At 44.2% G+C, this 16982-nt stretch overlaps 1 long non-coding RNA gene across 1 annotated transcript; it reads right to left on the reverse strand.

Moving 5' to 3' along the window:
- Positions 1 to 691: 691 nt before the first annotated feature.
- On the reverse strand, positions 692 to 16752 carry LOC129008995 (uncharacterized). The gene is made up of 2 exons (XR_008492602.1): positions 16700 to 16752; positions 692 to 1089 (listed from the first exon to the last, which is right to left on the reverse strand). It is a non-coding gene; the product is annotated as an uncharacterized LOC129008995 (long non-coding RNA).
- Positions 16753 to 16982: the final 230 nt, after the last annotated feature.

Here is a 16982-nt window from a genome sequence, read left to right on the forward strand (position 1 = left end):
TAATATGAATAAATTAAAAGAGCACATAAATACAAAATTATATTTAAAACTGGCTAACTTCATTTTAGTACATCTATCTAATAGGCTGCATGAATACATTAGCAGTGTATTAAAGGAATATTTATTGATATGGAAACATCTACTTCCTATATTACAGCAGGCAGTGCAAGCCTGATGTCTACTTTGGTAGCATCTTAGTGGGGCACAGATTGTATGGAAACAGAAAGTTCATTTTAGCATAACAGCTATGAGTCAGAATTTTTTGTGGCTGTTCTTGAGTACAGTTAAACAGTTTTTGAGAAGCAAGCCAGAGTGTCTCTGAAGATTGAACAGAGTGGTAGCTGTAGCAAGGATAGTCCCATGTCAGTGCTCACTCATGACAGCCAGGTTGTGCTGAAAGGATTGTGATGACATTGTCAGAAGCATTCCATTGATGTGACATCAAGCTCTAGTTTTTACAGGACTGAAGGTTGGGATTTGTGGTGTAAGGCAAACTTAAGTACCAGAAAAGGCCTGTACTTCCTTCTGAAGTGTCTGAAGTGATACTTACTAGATTTTGTCAGTAATTAGTTAAATTCAGGGCAGTAGCTGTGGTTTGAAAAAGATGCACAAGGGAGTTTTGGTTTTTTAAGTGGTAGAAGGAGACGACAGAGGTCAAAATTAATAAAACAAAGATCAAGTTGATCAAATAAGCATTCTAGAAGGTGTTTTAATGTTTTAGAGGGTATCAAAGTGTGATAATGGAAAATAAAAAAGGTGCTGAAGAATACAAAAGTTATTAATCTTGTTCTGCCATCTTGAGCAGAAGCTACCAACTTCTGCAGTGAGCACTTTTGGAGGATTTCTAACAGCTCTCAGTTTAGCAGCTCCTGGTGGGTTGGATGCCCAGTGGTCAGGAAGGAGTGATGTGTGTCTCTGAAGTTGAGAAACATGAATCCAAGGGTCAACACCTTGGAGTTCTACTGCTGTGTCAGTTAACAGAGGCTTAAGAGCAGTTTTTCTCTAGTGCCCTTTTCAGAAGACCAAATCCCCAGGTTACAGAGCATGCAGGGCCTGCACAGATGGCTATTGTAGAAATGCAGCGTTTACCTGTTGGTGATAAAGCTGGAGTTATTGTGAGTACCCTTCAGCAATGAATCATATCAGCTTGTACTCATAATGTAGAACCTAGGATTGCAAGTAGTGAGGCAGCCTGTTATGAATTCCAAAGGTGGCCACCTGTAGGTCCTGAAGATACTTCCATCAATAGCACTCCTCAAGCCTTAGGAGATTAAGGGTTTTAAGAGCTCTGATAATTATACTTTTAGAATTTTAGTTCTGTCTTTTCCCTGAAGTTTGTGGATGATAAAGGTCAGTAGAGATTCTGAGCAAAAAGTAAAGCATTGCAGGGTTCCGTAACAACAGTACCAGTGATATGTGTGTTCCTCTTAACTGCAAAATAAGTTGGGATTTTCCAAGTCAGAAATACAACAAAATTAAGCAAATTTGTTCCTAGCACTATAGCTACCACTCTCCAGTAAGGTAAAACATCAACTAACCCTAAGAATAAACAACAATAATCAGAATGCACTCATAGCACATTTGGAGATGTTCAAAGGGGCAGTGAGACTTCGGTTCCTGTCCATGACCTATCCTTAAAATCTTGCCAGGATTGTGTCATTGTCAGGTTGGACATATTTTGGAAATATCTATGAAACCTCCTAAAATTATCCCCATCGGTGTTGGTTCAATATCATGATAAATAAAAAAGAACAAGGTCATGTCCTTTACAGGAACATGGATGGAGCTGAAGGCCATTATCCTTAGCAAACTAACACAGGAACAGAAAACCAAATACCACATGTTCTCACTTGTAAATGGGAGCTAAATTATAAGAACACATGGACACAGAGAGGGGAACAACAGACACTGGGGCCTACCAGAAAGTGCAGGATGGGAGGAGGGTGAGGATAAGAAAAAATAACTGATGGATACTAGGCTTAATACCTGGGTGAAAAAATAACCTGTACAACAACCCCTGTGACATGAGTTTACCTATATAACAAACCTATACAAATACCCCTGAACTTAAAATAAAAGTCGAAAAATAAAAAATAAAATAAAAATCATGGCAGATTTATCTCTTGTATTATGGGTAATATCATGAAGCACTTTTGCTGAATTCTACATTTATCATGGCCATTTATTTAGGTAATGGAAAACTTCTCAGGGTTCCTTAATTTGCTGTCCATTTTATAAGGATTCCTGTAACAGTCAGAAAATGTCCTTGTTTTTTAAACCATTTCAAAATCATGGGCCAACCCAAAAGCATACCCACCATCAGGACAAGTATTTGTTTTTTATCTTTTGTTGGCTGGCATGTCTGGACAAAGGCAATTTAGCCATCTGAACAGACTTCATTTCTTTGAGAAGCCTAAAGGTAAATTCAAGTCTGTGATAGCATAACATAATTGGCAACTTTTAGTTTTTCTTTTTAGGTATGAACCATCTACAAACAATTAAATGAGGGGTGTCCAAAAAATAAAATACTTGGGAATATACCTAGCCAAGGAGGTGAAAGATCTCTAAAAGGAAAACTACAAAACACTGCTGAAAGAAATCATTGACAACACAAATGGAAACACATCCCAAGATCATGGGTGGGTGGAATCAATATAGTAAAAATGACCATACTGCCAAAAGCAATCTAAAGATTCAGTGCAATTCCCATCAAAATACCATCATCATTCTTCACAGAACTAGAAAAAATAATCCTAAAATTAATATGGAACAAAAAAAGACAATGCATAGCCAAAGCAAGACTAAGCAAAAAGAATAAATCTGCAGGCATATTATCCAACTTCAAACTCTACTATAAAGCTATAGTTACCAAAACAGCATGGCACTGGTATAAAAATAGGCATGTAGACCAATGGAACAGAATAGAGAACTCAGAAATAAACCCAAATACTTAAAGCCAACTGATCCTTGATAAAGCAAACAAAAACATAAAGTGGGAAAAGGACACCATCTAGAAGAAAGAAACTGGATCCTCATCTCTCACCTTATACAAAAATTCAACCATTGTGGAAGTCAGTGTGGTGATTCCTCAGGGATCTAGAACTAGAAATTCCACTTGACCCAGCCATCCCATTACTGGGTATATACCCAAAGGACTATAAATCATGCTGCTATAAAGACACATGCACACGTATGTTTACTGTAGCATTATTCACAATAGCAAAGACTTGGAACCAACCCAAATGTCCAACAACGATAGACTGGATTAAGAAAATGTGGCACATATACACCATGGAATACTATGCAGCCATAAAAAATGATGAGTTCATGTCCTTTGTAGGGACATGTATGAAACTGGAAGTCATCATTCTCAGTAAACTATCGCAAGAACAAAAAACCAAACACCGCATATTCTCACTCATAGGTGGGAATTGAACAATGAGAACACATGGACACAGGATGGGGAACATCACACTTCAGGGACTGTTGTGGGGTGGGGGGAGGGGGGAGGGATAGCATTGGGAGATATACCTAATGCTAGATGACGAGTTAGTGGGTGCAGTGCACTAGCATGGCACATGTATACATATGTAACTAACCTGCACATTGCGCACATGTACCATAAAACCTAAAGTATAATAATAATAAAAATAAATAAATAAATAAATAAATAAATAAATAAACTCAAGATGGATCAAAGACTTAAATCTAAGACTTGGAACTATAAAAATTATAAAAGATAACATCAGTAAAACTCTTCTAGACGTTGGCTTAGGCAAAGAGTTCATGACCAAGAACCCAAAAGCAAGTGCAATAAAAACAAAAATAGATGGGACCTAATTAAACTAAAAAGCTTCTGCACAGCAAAAGAAATAATCAGCAGAGTAAACAGACAACCCACAGGATGGGAGAAAGTATTTGCAAACTATGCATCAGACAAAGGACTAATATCCAGAATCTACAAGGAATTCAAGCAAATCAGCAAGAAAAAAAAAAAATAATAATCCCATCAAAAAGTGGGCAGAGGACATGAATAGACAATTCTCAAAAGAAGATATACAAATGGCCAACAAACATATGAAAACTGCTCAACATCACTAATCATTAGGGAAATGCAAATTAAAACCACAATGAGATACCCCCTTACTCCTACAAGAATGGCCATAATAAAAAAATCAAAAAAACAGTAGATGTTGGTGTGGATGCAGTGAACAGGGAACACTTCTACACTGCTGGTGGGAGTGTAAACTAGTACAACCACTATGGAAAACAGTATGGAGATTCCTCAAAGAACTAACAGTACAACTACCATTTGATCCAGCAATCCCACTACTGAGCAGCTACCCAGAGGAAAAGAGTTCATTATATGAAAAAGACACTTGCACATATGTTTATAGCAAAACAATTTGCAATTGCAAAAATATGGGGCCAGCCTAAATGCCCATCAACCAAAAAGTGGATTTTAAAAATGTGGTGTGTGTGTGTATATATATATCACATTTATATACACACATATATGTATATTTATATACACATATATATATATATCTTGTGAAATACTACTCAGCCATTAAAAGGAACAAAATAATGGCATTTGCAGCAACTTGTATGGAATTGGAGACCATTATTCTAAATGAAGAAACTCAGGAATGGAAAACTAAATATTGTAGTTCTCATTTATAAGTGGGAGCTAAGCTACAAGGACGCAAAAGCATAAGATGATAAAACGGACTGTGGAGATGAGGGGGGAAGTTGGGAGGGGGACGAGGGATAAAAGACTACACATTGGGTACAATGTACACTCCTCAGGTGATGGGTGCATCTCAGTAATTATCACTGAAGAACTTATCCATGTAACCAAAAATCACCTGTTCCCCAAAAACTATTGAAATTTTTAAAAGGTTAAAAAATAAAAATTTAAAAAAAATCTGAAAGAGCATGGTAGTTCCTTAACAGAGATAAAGCCACCTCCTTTAAAAGAAGGATAGGCAACTAGCAAAAAGTGGTGAGGATATTCTGTGAATATAAGAGTCCGCAGAGCATGGGGAACCACTAAGTTTAGCGGAGGCGTCAGAACTAAATCTACTGAAGTTGAAGTTTTCTCATATTTTTCTATCGCTATTATAACTCTTAGGGAGGTGGATAACCAAGAAGCGCTGACTGTTTTCTCTCACTCAGTAAAACAGTGTTCACTATGGGGAACCATTAAGTTTGGTGGAAACTCTAGGACTAAGTTGGTTGAGGCTTCCACAAGCTTTGCTGCTGCTGTCATAGCTCTTGGACAGATATGTTTTGGCTACTGGCTCTAATGAAAGACTGAGATGGCCCAAAGGCCTCTGCTCAGTGCTGCCCTGAGACGTACTGGAGACAGAGACAAAAGGAAAAATGTGTGTCCCTGTGTACATGTATTTCTGTATTTGCTAGTGGCTATTTTTTCCAGAACATTAAAGAAATATTTAAAATACTGAAAAATTGAAAACTAGGTTATTAAAACTCATATTAAGTTCACATATATAATTTCACTTCCCTGGTTTTAATGGAAGTGAACTCATTCAAAACAATAAAAGGCTGATAAATTGTATTATATAAAAATAAAATTATTTTATTATACAAAAATAAAATTATTTTATTCAAAAAAAAAAAAAAAAAGAAAAATCCTGGCCAGGCGCCGTGGCTCACGCCTGTAATCCCAGCACATTGGGAGGCCAAGGCAGGCAGATCACCTGACGTCAGGAGTTCAAGACCAGCCTGGCCAACATGGTGAAACCCCGTCTCTACTAAAAATACAAAAATTAGCCGGGCGTGGTGGCGGGCACCCGTAATCCCAGATACTCAGAAGACTGAGGCAGAAGAATCGCTTGAACCTGGGAGGGGGAGGTTGCAGTGAGCCGAGACTGTACCACTACCCTCCAGCCTGGGCAACACAGCAAGACTCTGTCACAAAAAAAAAAAAAAAACCAAAATAAATTACACACTGAGAGAAAAGATCAGTAATATATAACACAGATACATGTGTAATATCGCTAATGTATAAATAACTTTTTCTACTCGATGGAAGAAATTTTCAAAAACCTGATATGAAAATGGTCAAATAGTCAAAGACATAAACAGACCATTGACTGAAAAAAGCATTAAAATGTCCCTTAAACATGTGAAAAAACATTCAGCCTCAACCATAATAAGAGAAATGCAAATTAAAATAACACTGAGATATCATCTCTCACCTAGCAGATTGGCAAAAATGTAAACAGACACTAACACATTCTGTTGGCAAGGCTTGAAGAAAGTAGACGCTCAAGCATTTCTGATGGGAATGGAAATTAGAACAGCCTTAATGGGGGAAAATTTGATGATATCTAACAAAATGGCACATGCTTTTCCCCCTTTCTATAATTTATCCTGGTAATACATATTCAAATATATACAAAAATACATATGTTTAAGGATTTTCATTGTAGCATTGTTTATAATTGAAAAATATTAGAAACAACCAAAATGACTTTACATAGGAAAATGGTTGAATGAACTATGGTACATCATCGAATGGAATAGTCTGCAGCTATAAAAATGAATGAGGATGACATCTATAAACTGATATAGAATGGCTTCCAAGATATGCTGTTAAATTTAAAAAGCAAAGTGTGAGAAAGTGTTTATGGTATGCCACATTTTGTGCAAGAAAGAAAGTGGAATAAGAAAATATATACTTGTCTGCACAACTATACAAAAAGAAACTTAGGGAAGGAAACCCAGAAACTAATGAGATTGGTTCCATATAGGAGTGGGTGGAAATGGAGTGACTAAAGTTGCAGATAGCAAAATAAAGTCACTTTTGTCAGACCCAAGCAAACTGGAGCCGGAACACACAAAGGAGCACAGCTCATGCTTCCACGTCTGAGACAAGGACTATTTCAAGGACTTTCTAAAATAACCCCATGAGAAATTCCTTCATCTTTTATACATCTCATGCTTTTCATGATCTACATTTTACATGCATTTTACATTTTACATGCATGCACATATTTCTATGACCAGGTTTATCACTATACATTCTTTAGGACTGTAGCAATTCTGATAAGATGCTAGGCCGATGCCTAGCAATGGCATCTCCACCAATGAACTGATGCTAATTCTAGCTTTGAGCCTCCAGAACCAATGAACTCTGTCTCCAAGCAGCTCACATAGCTTCTCCTTGCCAGTAAAAATTTCCCTTTACCTTTGGCTTGATGTACCTGTACCTATGGCTTGCTACAGCTGTGCTTCCCAGATTATAATCCTTTTGCTTACTCCTGAATAAACTCAACATATTAGGACATATTTTTCCCTGATGTCTTTTTTAGCCTGATGGGGTGAAAAGAATAAGACGGTGGGAGCAAGGTAGAGAAGATGGAGGGGAGTGACACTTCTCTGAGTTCATGTTTTTGTACAGCTCTGTTCTGACTTTTAGAACCATGTTAATGTTTCATGTACTCAGTTTTTTAGTAAATACAATCAACAAGGATAAAAGGAGGAAACACAACATTGAATACATATGGAAGCAAATGTACCGAACTGTAGGTTAAGTGAATGACAAAACACAGTACGGGTAGGGGGTGATAACAGAAGTTTTGAAGCCGTACTTTGCCTCTGTATTCTCAGGCTAGGGCAAAAAGACAGTAGCAAATACTGAACTCTGTTTAATAGATTTGTTTCCCACACCAGCATGAGTTAATAATTCTGAAACTACATTCTGTGTATTCTAGGACTAAGCAAATAAGTAAATATACTGTGGGTAACTGAAACCAGGTTTTTCACTGTTGGAGAAGGAAATTATATATATGGAAAGAGAGCAGGTTAAAATGAACTCTAGAGTGTTGGATTGGAACTGGTAGTATCAGTATGAACTCATGGTTTTTAAGAAAGATAGGTAGGTAAGTAGGTAGGTAGATAGATGAATGGATGTGCATGTGTGTGTGCATATTTACATAATACATAGACTACACACACGTGTGTATATGTATGACAGGGCCTAGAAATAACAACACTCTGGCAATGAACAGACCTATTCCAGGTCTTGGTTTGTTTTTATACACAATTCTCTGCTAAAAGGAATCAGGGTTTCTTAGAAAAATACCAGATTACAGGGTTTGAGCCAGGAAAGTACAAGATGAGCCTGGAATATCTTGTAGTAACAGAAAGTAAGGAGGTGCTCAAAAAGTGATAGCAGTGTGTCAAGAAGACACAAGATTCAACTTGGAGGAGCTCTCACAGGACTAATCTGGGATAATTTTGATCATCAAAATCACCAATGCTAGTAACAAAGCATAACTAATTAAATAAAATAAATATCTATGAATCCAGACTGACTGAATGGAAGATGGGTGGGTAGGTAGATGGATGGATGGATGGGTGGGTGGGTGGGTGGATGGATGGATGGATGGATGGATGGATGGATGGATGGATGGATGGATTGGGAGGGAGGGAGGTAAACTCTTCTTTACAGTAGAGTAACAACTAATAAATGTATGAGAAATAATGGCAGCAGAAAATTCACCATTTTACAACCATTATACCTCAAACACTAATCATCAAAGGATGCTAAAATTTAGTGGGTAAAGTCTGATGAGAAACAGAATATTTATATCATCTCAAAGTATTTCCCAAAGCTTAATTACCAAGTGAAAATATTAACTTTGCAATGGCAGACAGAGCCTGGCAGACACCACCTTATCCAAGTGACCAAAGTTATTATCTCCAGCAGTGGAACAAAACCCAACATCATGTGCCTCCTGATAACAATGCACTGAGAAGGACACAATATCACTTCTGTGGCATTTCTGCCAGAAATACATAACTGGAATCTAATCATGAGGAAACATCAGACAAACCCAGATAAAGTCATTCTACAAAATAATTGTCCTGTACCCCTCAAAAAAGAAAAGTGAAAGAAAGACCAAGAAAAATCGGCTTAAAGAAGACTAGAAATGACTAAATGTAACATATGATTCTAGACTAAATCCTGGACAGAAAAATATGTATTTTTTCCTTCTCTGGCTATAAAGACATAACTAAGACATTCGGTGAAATTTGAATAAGGTTTGTAAATTAGATTATAGCATTGTATCTTCTTAATTACCTGCTTTTGATAACTGTGTGATAATTTTATAAGAGAATATTTTTATTTCTTGGGAAATACACAAGGATATATTTAGGGGTAACACAGCACATATATGTAGATCAGTATTAAATAGTTCAGAAAAAAATGATGTTGGGGAGGGAAAGAATTATAAGGTATATGTAGTTAAATATTAATATATATGGAACTTGAGAGGGGATATATGGAAATACTGTACACCAACTGTTACAAATTTTCTATAACTCTGGAATTATAAATAAAATTAAGTTTTTAAAAGAAAATCATGTAAGGCAGGAGGAAAGTAAAGTTAAAATAATCCAAGTTCCTTGAATGGCTCAGGAAAAGGAGTAAAGATTTTACTTATTTAAGTCAAAGAAAAATGTGGGAAATTGTAGGATAACCACTAAAGGAGTGGAATAAGGCAGTAAATCTTCCAAAGAATAGAGAAGAGAACTAGCTAGAGAATCTCTGGAAACCTGGACAAAAGGGCAGCTTTGGCACCAGCTTGATGATGGCCATCAGCTGCAGCCACAGTCTAGCTTGTGGCCAGACACACTCCAGTTGTTGCCAGCCCCTCCCTCACCCCACTCACTATTCCTTGTCCTCAGGACTGACCCAGGAGTTTGTCCCTTTGAATCAGCCAAGGAAGACTGGCTCTGATGTAAGTCCTACCCAGGGGGCCCAGAAGAAAACAGAGGATGGAGGCCTCCGAACACAGTGGGCAGCACTGTTGCATTTTTCCGATGCTGTGCTGGGCCCTGAATCAGGAAGGAGCCAGCTTCCAGGAGGTGAGCCTTTCAAGACAGCAGAGAGGCTGATGTGAGGGAAGTGTCCTCAGACTCAGAAGTAAATGCTGGGTAGGTTGTTGTGGGGGTCGGAGGGGAGGTTCTTGGCCAATCGTGAAATTTTTTTTAAATTGCCTGAGGCAAGAGGACCACCTGAGCCCAGGAGCTGTGATCACACCAATGTACTCCGGCATGGGTGTGGGTGACAGAATGAGACCCTGTCTCAAATAAAATAAAAATAAAAGTAAATTGCCCTCCCCATCTCATTTTTCCACTATTGGTAGTAATGCTTCTGCAAGCGAGTACCTATGCAAACATTTAGAGGGAGCACAAATGGGAGAGGAGCCTGCCTTCTCTGCCTTGAGGCTGGCAGTGGTGAGAAGCAGCCCCAGATTCAGACTGGGGATGTGAGCATGGAAAGCAAAAGTAAGATTATAATCCTAAGAATCAAAACAATAAGCAGGAAGCCTTTGTACTCAGAAAGTTCTGGTAAATCTGAAGGACTCCCCGCTCTGGGGCAGCTGGACACTTCAATTTCCCTAACACATGGCAGAAGCTCACAGCAAAGAAGCATCCCTGCACCTGCTGGCCCGCACCAGTCTGCCCATATGTCTTCCTGGATGCTGGTGTAGGGGTGACGAGATGGAACCAGAGTTTCTCCAAATGTCTGCATGAGCAGCAAACCACCTCCTACACACAGACCCCTAAGAGCCCTCTGAATCATGGACCTGGGAGAGGAACTTTCATTCCTTTGTTTGACTATCGTAGTAAGGGCAGTGCACAGATTTCAAGTCCTGGAAAGCACAGAGTTTTAATTATGCTCCTCCACAGCCACAATAAGGCCTGGCACAGAGTTGGCTTCAGAAGAATCATCAGCCTCTACCCAGTCTGGATCTCACCTCCCTACAGAGGCCTTAGATCCAGAAACAGCCAAGACTCCTTTGTGCCCCATCCCCCAATTCAGGTCTCAAACCTCCCTGTCATCTCACTGACCTGCCAAACAAGTCTGACTTAAAGATCTAACCTTTCACTAGAGGGTTTTAGGGTTTCAGTGTAAATAATTCTGTGGCATGACCAGACTGAACTCAACTGCCCATGGCCCCCGCAGTCGCAGACCAAGCCTACCCCAAACCTGCACACACAGAAGTGTGCACGCACACAGACGGGGGGACGAGGGGAATGGGAGGATCTGTAGCTGAAGGATGACCCACAGCTGCTGTGGGACAGCAGTGGCTGCAGCATGAGGACAGCTCTGGAAGAAGTGACTCAGGTCAGCCAAGCCAAAGGCCAATCAGACTTCCTTACCAGGAAAGAGGCCGCTAGGAGTCAGTGGGGTGGACCTTTAGGATAATCACAATGGAAGGGAGGATTCTGCCCAGGAAGAGGAACCAAGGTCTCACTTGGACTCACCACCCCATGGAAGGGAAGTCTCTTCCAGCAAAGAACTGCGTCCTGACAATCCCGTCTTCCTCCCTGAGCTGTCACCCCCACCACAGTCTGCTCCCAGTCACCCTCATGAGAGTCCTCTGGACATTGGAGTCTTCCTCGCACCCTGGACACCAGCACCTGCCAGAGCCACAGCCCTCAGCCTCTGGGCTGCTAATTTCAGGCCACACGATGCTATTCCCCTCTCTCAAATTTATAACATCAGTTGCTTCAGAAGAAATTCTTCCCATGCCCCCTGCTTAAAGGAACACAGGGAGGCTGAGGGAGGAGCAGAGGTGACAGGAGGAAGAGAGGTTGTCTCCTGGAAGTATGCTCCAGACCCCCAAAGGGCACGTCAGCCCTCAGGTGAAGGACTCCCACACCACCAAGCCCTCTGCAGCCCTGAGGCCCCCCAGACCCACTGACAGCAACAGGCAGCTGAGCTGGGAGAGCCGAGGCAATCCCAAATTACCACTGAGTCTTGATGAAATGGCCTGCGTGGAAAACGTCTTGCTCCAAACCACCAAGAAGGCATGGCTTGTTCACCAGCTCTTACAAACTTCAATTTACCTCCATTTTTGGAAAACAGTTTTTCTCCAAATTTAACAACACAACTTACGGACCAGGTAGCTGATTCCAGCCCCATCCCCTGTACCCAGATTCCTCCCTAGGGGCTCCCCTTCATCACATAGCTTCCTGTGCCCACTCTAAGCCAAGATCGAATCCACGTTGCCCAGCTGGGCCCCAACCTCCCCAACCCTTTCTCACTGCCCCTACAGATTAACCCAAAAGCTGTTTCTCTTCTAAGAGACTTTTCCTATTGGTTTTTGATCAGGGTACCGGGGCCACAAGAGGTTACATAGTCTCCTGACCCCTCTCTGACACCTTCCCCAGAAGAGGCGGCCCGAGGCCGCCTCCTACTGAATTGCCACCTGCCCCACCGAGAACCTGAAGATTCGGTCTCACAAAGGCCTCTCCACTGGCCCAAAGGCAGAGTCAGAGCAGATGGTTCAGGATATCTGCCCACTCCAGGGCTCTGCAGGCTCAAGGGCACCACTTGCTGTTTGAGGGGCTGCTGAGCATCTAATGAGATACAATATGAAAGTGCTTTGTGAACTGAAAAGCACCCTGCAGACACCGGAGGAGTTCAGGGGGAATCCAGGAACGTGATCAGGTGCTGAACCAGCAAGGGAGGCACTCAGGAACCTCCCGGGAGAATTCTGCCTGGGATTGTGCCACCCAAAAAGGATTCTTGGGAAATGGGGTCCATGCCAGCGATGGAAGCAGGCCTGCCCGGCAGAGACACCCACGTGCAACCACTGCCAGGAACAGGCCGCAGGGAGATTAGCTTTGGCAGGAACTGGCAGAGGGAAGCAGGGACCTCAGCCTGCCAAGTGCCCACAGAGGGGAGAGGAGGACTGGATCCCAGCCTTGGCAGGAACGAGCTCCCAGTAGGACTCGGCTCCCAGGAGTGAGGCGGGCAGCGGTGCCAGGTCTGGTGAAGGAAGGAGGATAAGAAACTGTTGGTCTGCAGTGCCGCACTCATGGGTCTGTCCTCTGGCAGAGGAGGTGCCAGAGTCTCCTCTGGGATCTCTCTATGGGATGGGTTTGGCACTTACAACCCTCTTCACGATAGCCGAGGAAGACTGCAGGCCTGCCAGGTTTTGCCCTCTGTCCCCGCTGCAAAGAGGCCAGGCACACAAAACAGAATTCTTCACCCTACTGTCCCCTTCCTTTACCAGGGGTGATTGTCAGCATACATAACGACTGATACTGTTCACAGTGCAGGCAGCGTTCCCACAAGCCACCACGGGACAGTGACACTGGGGAGGCACCATCCAGCAGACACAGCCTCAGGGGCCAGAAGTGTATATGGGGATTCCAGCACTGTCCCTGGGGAAGTGAATTCCCACTGAGGTCCAGGTGCACACCCTGGTCAAGAGGACACATAGGGACCGGGGTCAGAACCCAGGGAATACGCTGGGCAGACAGTGTATGGGCCAGTAAGCACCAGCAGGGTTCCAGGGCCAAGGTGGCTGGGGGCCTCAGGGAGCCTGGGGCCTCAGCCATTTCCAAATGACACCTAGTGTTTCAGTATTTTAGTAACTGGCCCTGCCCTACTTGACACGTAGTCTAAATATCAAGCCTGCCCTTCCCACCTCGAGCTCTTCCTGACATCCACCACCTGTCTCCCACATGAGGGGCTCCCAGGGCACAGGACCATAGACTGAGCCATCCAACCATCCTGTGACCCGCTTCCTCAACCCCCACACATTAATGACACTCCAGCCTTGGCCATGACCAAGTGCCTCTCCCTTCCTCGTATTTCTACCCTACTTACACTTTCATGACCACAAGTTCATATGAGCCTTGCCACAAGAGCTGAGTTTGTACCAACAAGTATTCCCTTTCAGCAGGGACACTGTAGCCAACCCACCCATGGCCCTGCTCCCACCTCTGTAAAGCCTTGAAAGAACCTGAGGTTCACCAGGTCATCTTCCCACCCAAACCACACTCTGTTCTGTCCCACACCCTGGTATATCACTCAGCCTTTCTTATCCAGGGCTTTCCTGCAGGCTGTACTGTGAGGCATACTACACACTCTGCACCCAGACTTTCTTTTCTTCCTTCCTGCCTCACCTAGGCCTGATTGCAGAAAGTGGTGGGGGGATGGGGGTACTCAATACTTGAAAGATTCCTTAAGGATTATTCCACCCAAGATACTAATAAGGATGGAGAACTGATCTGCCCAAGGCCACAGTGAATTAGAGACTGAGCAAGAAGGTAGCGCCCACATCTGACTCCTGTCTAGTTTGTTTTCTTCAGCAGGATAGACAAGAAGCCTACCTCTGCAAACCCAGGACAGACCCTCCTCCCCTGAGCAAGAGGAAATCGTCTCTTTTCAGCTCCTGCCAAGGTGTGGGCCCTTAGCAAGCAATAGGCCAGCTGAAGGCCTTGGAAACAATGCAGGCTAAAGAGAGGGTCACCATGAGCAGACCTGCAGGTCTGTCTACCTGGAGAAGTGGTTTTGTTTGCTCTATTTGTCTTGTTTTTTGTGTGTAGGGGTGGGGGAGGTGAGGAGGTGGTGTCGGAAGGGCAGTACCACCAAAGTGGCTAACATTTTCCAGACAGCAACCTGGCCCCAGTGCCACCTCCGTACCTTCAGGAACACAGCGGCCATGATTGGCGCTCAATGTGCCCAAGTTTACTGCATTGTCATGTGTAAGAAGATACAATGATGGTTGCAGTCTTAGAGGGTAGACTAGGTGCAAAGAGGGACAGGGGACTTGGGAACTGCCTCCCACTACCCCTATAAAAATATCTGCCTGATAACAATTTGGGCTGGGTGACTTATAAAGGAAAAAAGAAAAGAAAATCTCTGCCTGACAGCCACAAAAGAGCTGCTGCTCATGCCAATACACCTCATTCCCTAATTCCAAAATGGCTAGCAAGGTCCCAACATCAGCCTTTCCCAAGAAAAGTCTCCTTCAGAGTTATCATCCTAGTACAGGGTTCAGAAGAGGTCCTCAAAGCAGCCAATCTTGGCTTTAGATGATGATAGTGATACTTTAAACAAAAACATGAAAGAATTCAAGTTCCTTTGTAATCTAAGCAACCCACACCTTGAGGTTGGCCTGCACATCTGAAAGGGAAATCGAAAACATTTTATAAAATACAGCGTTTTAAAGAGCCAGGGAGGTAATTTTGAAAGAGGGACCAGAAACTTCCCTTTTAGTTAAGACTTCTTGCCTTTTTCCACACAGTGGTAAAGTCTTCTCTATACCACTCCAGTCTAACGTGACCCTGACTACGAGCACTCAGGGGTGGATGGGGAGTGGTTACTACTGTCAGGAATCCATCTGTTATGGATTAAAGGCTTCTGTGCCCCCCAAATTCCTATGCTGAAGCCAGAACCCCCAATGAGGTATTAGGAGGTTGGGGCTTTGGGAGGTAATTAGGTTTAGACTAGGTCAAGAGGGTGGGACCCTCGTGATGGGATTAGTGCCCTTATAAGACAAGAAAGAGATCTCTTGCCAATGCAATCTGACCACACAAGCATCAGGCATCACAGTCCAGAGGGGGCACAGTATAAAGGGGTGAGGACCCGGGTATTGAGTAAAGATGAGCTATTTGCAGGCAGGTAGCATCATAGCTTTCTGGGCCAAAGCAATAACGATACCACAAAAAGGAAAGGCAGGCAGCAGATCCTGGACAGTTTGGGCCAAAGGGACATCACAAGCACAGCCCTGCTCTATTAAGCAGTGAGCGCACGCTCCCACCAGGCCTGCTCGGCACAGCAGCTGAGGCTCCCTTTCTCAGGAAAGAGAGGCTATTCAGAGAGCTACTGCACTGCCTGAGACCCTCGGCTACTTCCACAGATGCCGCTAACAAGTGAAAGTAGACTTTAGGATGCTGCTTTCATAGTTAAGGATTAATTGGGTTTAAGGCTAGAACTGGAATTGGTCATTGAGTTTTAAAGACTGTCGCCAGATAATAAAGTTGAAAAATACGAAGCATCCAAAAATCTGAACGCCCAAGACCTTTTCCTACAGCTGTATCAGCCTCAGAGCACTCCTTCAAGATTCCATTGCTATTAAAATAGCTGAGTGAGGAAGAATCAGGACCAGCGCGGCCCCGCAGTCCCTCCCTACTGGCTCCCCGCCCACTAACTTGCAGATCAACTGTGATTTCCTCGTTGGCACCCACTCCAGCCCCCTCTCTGGCCCCGGCAATGAGACCAGCGAGCGGCGGTCAGAGTGGCGCCCCCGCGCTGTCGAGCGCCCCCGGGCTGTCGAGGGAGGAGCCCCCTGCTGTCGGCCCCGCCGGGCTCATTCGGTGGACTCGGGCGCCCCCGTGAGGCCGCGGGTGGGCGGTGCACCTGCCTGGTGCGCCCTCGGTCCCGGCGGCAAATCCTCGCGGCCAGGCACTCCCCTTGCGCGCCATCCGGACTGCCGCCCTCTTCCCCCGAGCCTCGTCAGCGCACGGCGGATCGGCTGTTTGCTAGGTCGCCGGGGTCCCTAGGGCCGAGTCGGCGGTGGCCGGCCAAGCAGAGCTAACGAGACCCTTGGGAGGGCAGCTGCGGCAGCCGGGCCATGGCAACCTGTCGCGCTGCCGCCGCCGCCGCCGCCGCAGTGTAGGCTCGGCAGTGCCCCCAGGCCCCGCACCAGCCCGCGACCTGCTCCGCCGCCGCCCTTCTCCCAGTCCCTGCCAGCCTGTCAGCGGAGGCCCCCACGAGCTCTACACTGGGCGCCGCCCCGCGCTGCCCCGCGGCGAAGTCGCCGTAGAGGAAGACCGGGCTGGGGGCAGAGGGGCGTCAGCCCAGCCCACTCCCAGTGCCATCCCCGAACGCGCCCTCCCCGGCCCCTCCAAAAACCTGGGTGTGGCCATCTCCTGCCTGGGGCTCTCATTGAACCGAGGCCTCATCCATCTAAAAGGAAACGGGGAGGGAAGGGAAAGAGCCAGTCGTCCTCTGGCGCCCAGCCTGGGATGTGAGGGTGCTCCACTGACACACTAAAGGGAAGGGCCCCAGAACTACCTACTGAGCTCCCCCGCATCTGGGTGGGGAGAATAATGGTGTTATTTCATAGGGGTGTCACGGCGATAATAATCTAACGTTTATTGTCCATTTGCCAGGAATTAGGCTGTGTACGTTACTC

This window comes from Pongo pygmaeus, chromosome 9 (genome assembly GCF_028885625.2).
Source record: "Pongo pygmaeus isolate AG05252 chromosome 9, NHGRI_mPonPyg2-v2.0_pri, whole genome shotgun sequence".
In the NCBI taxonomy this organism is placed as follows: domain Eukaryota; kingdom Metazoa; phylum Chordata; class Mammalia; order Primates; family Hominidae; genus Pongo; species Pongo pygmaeus.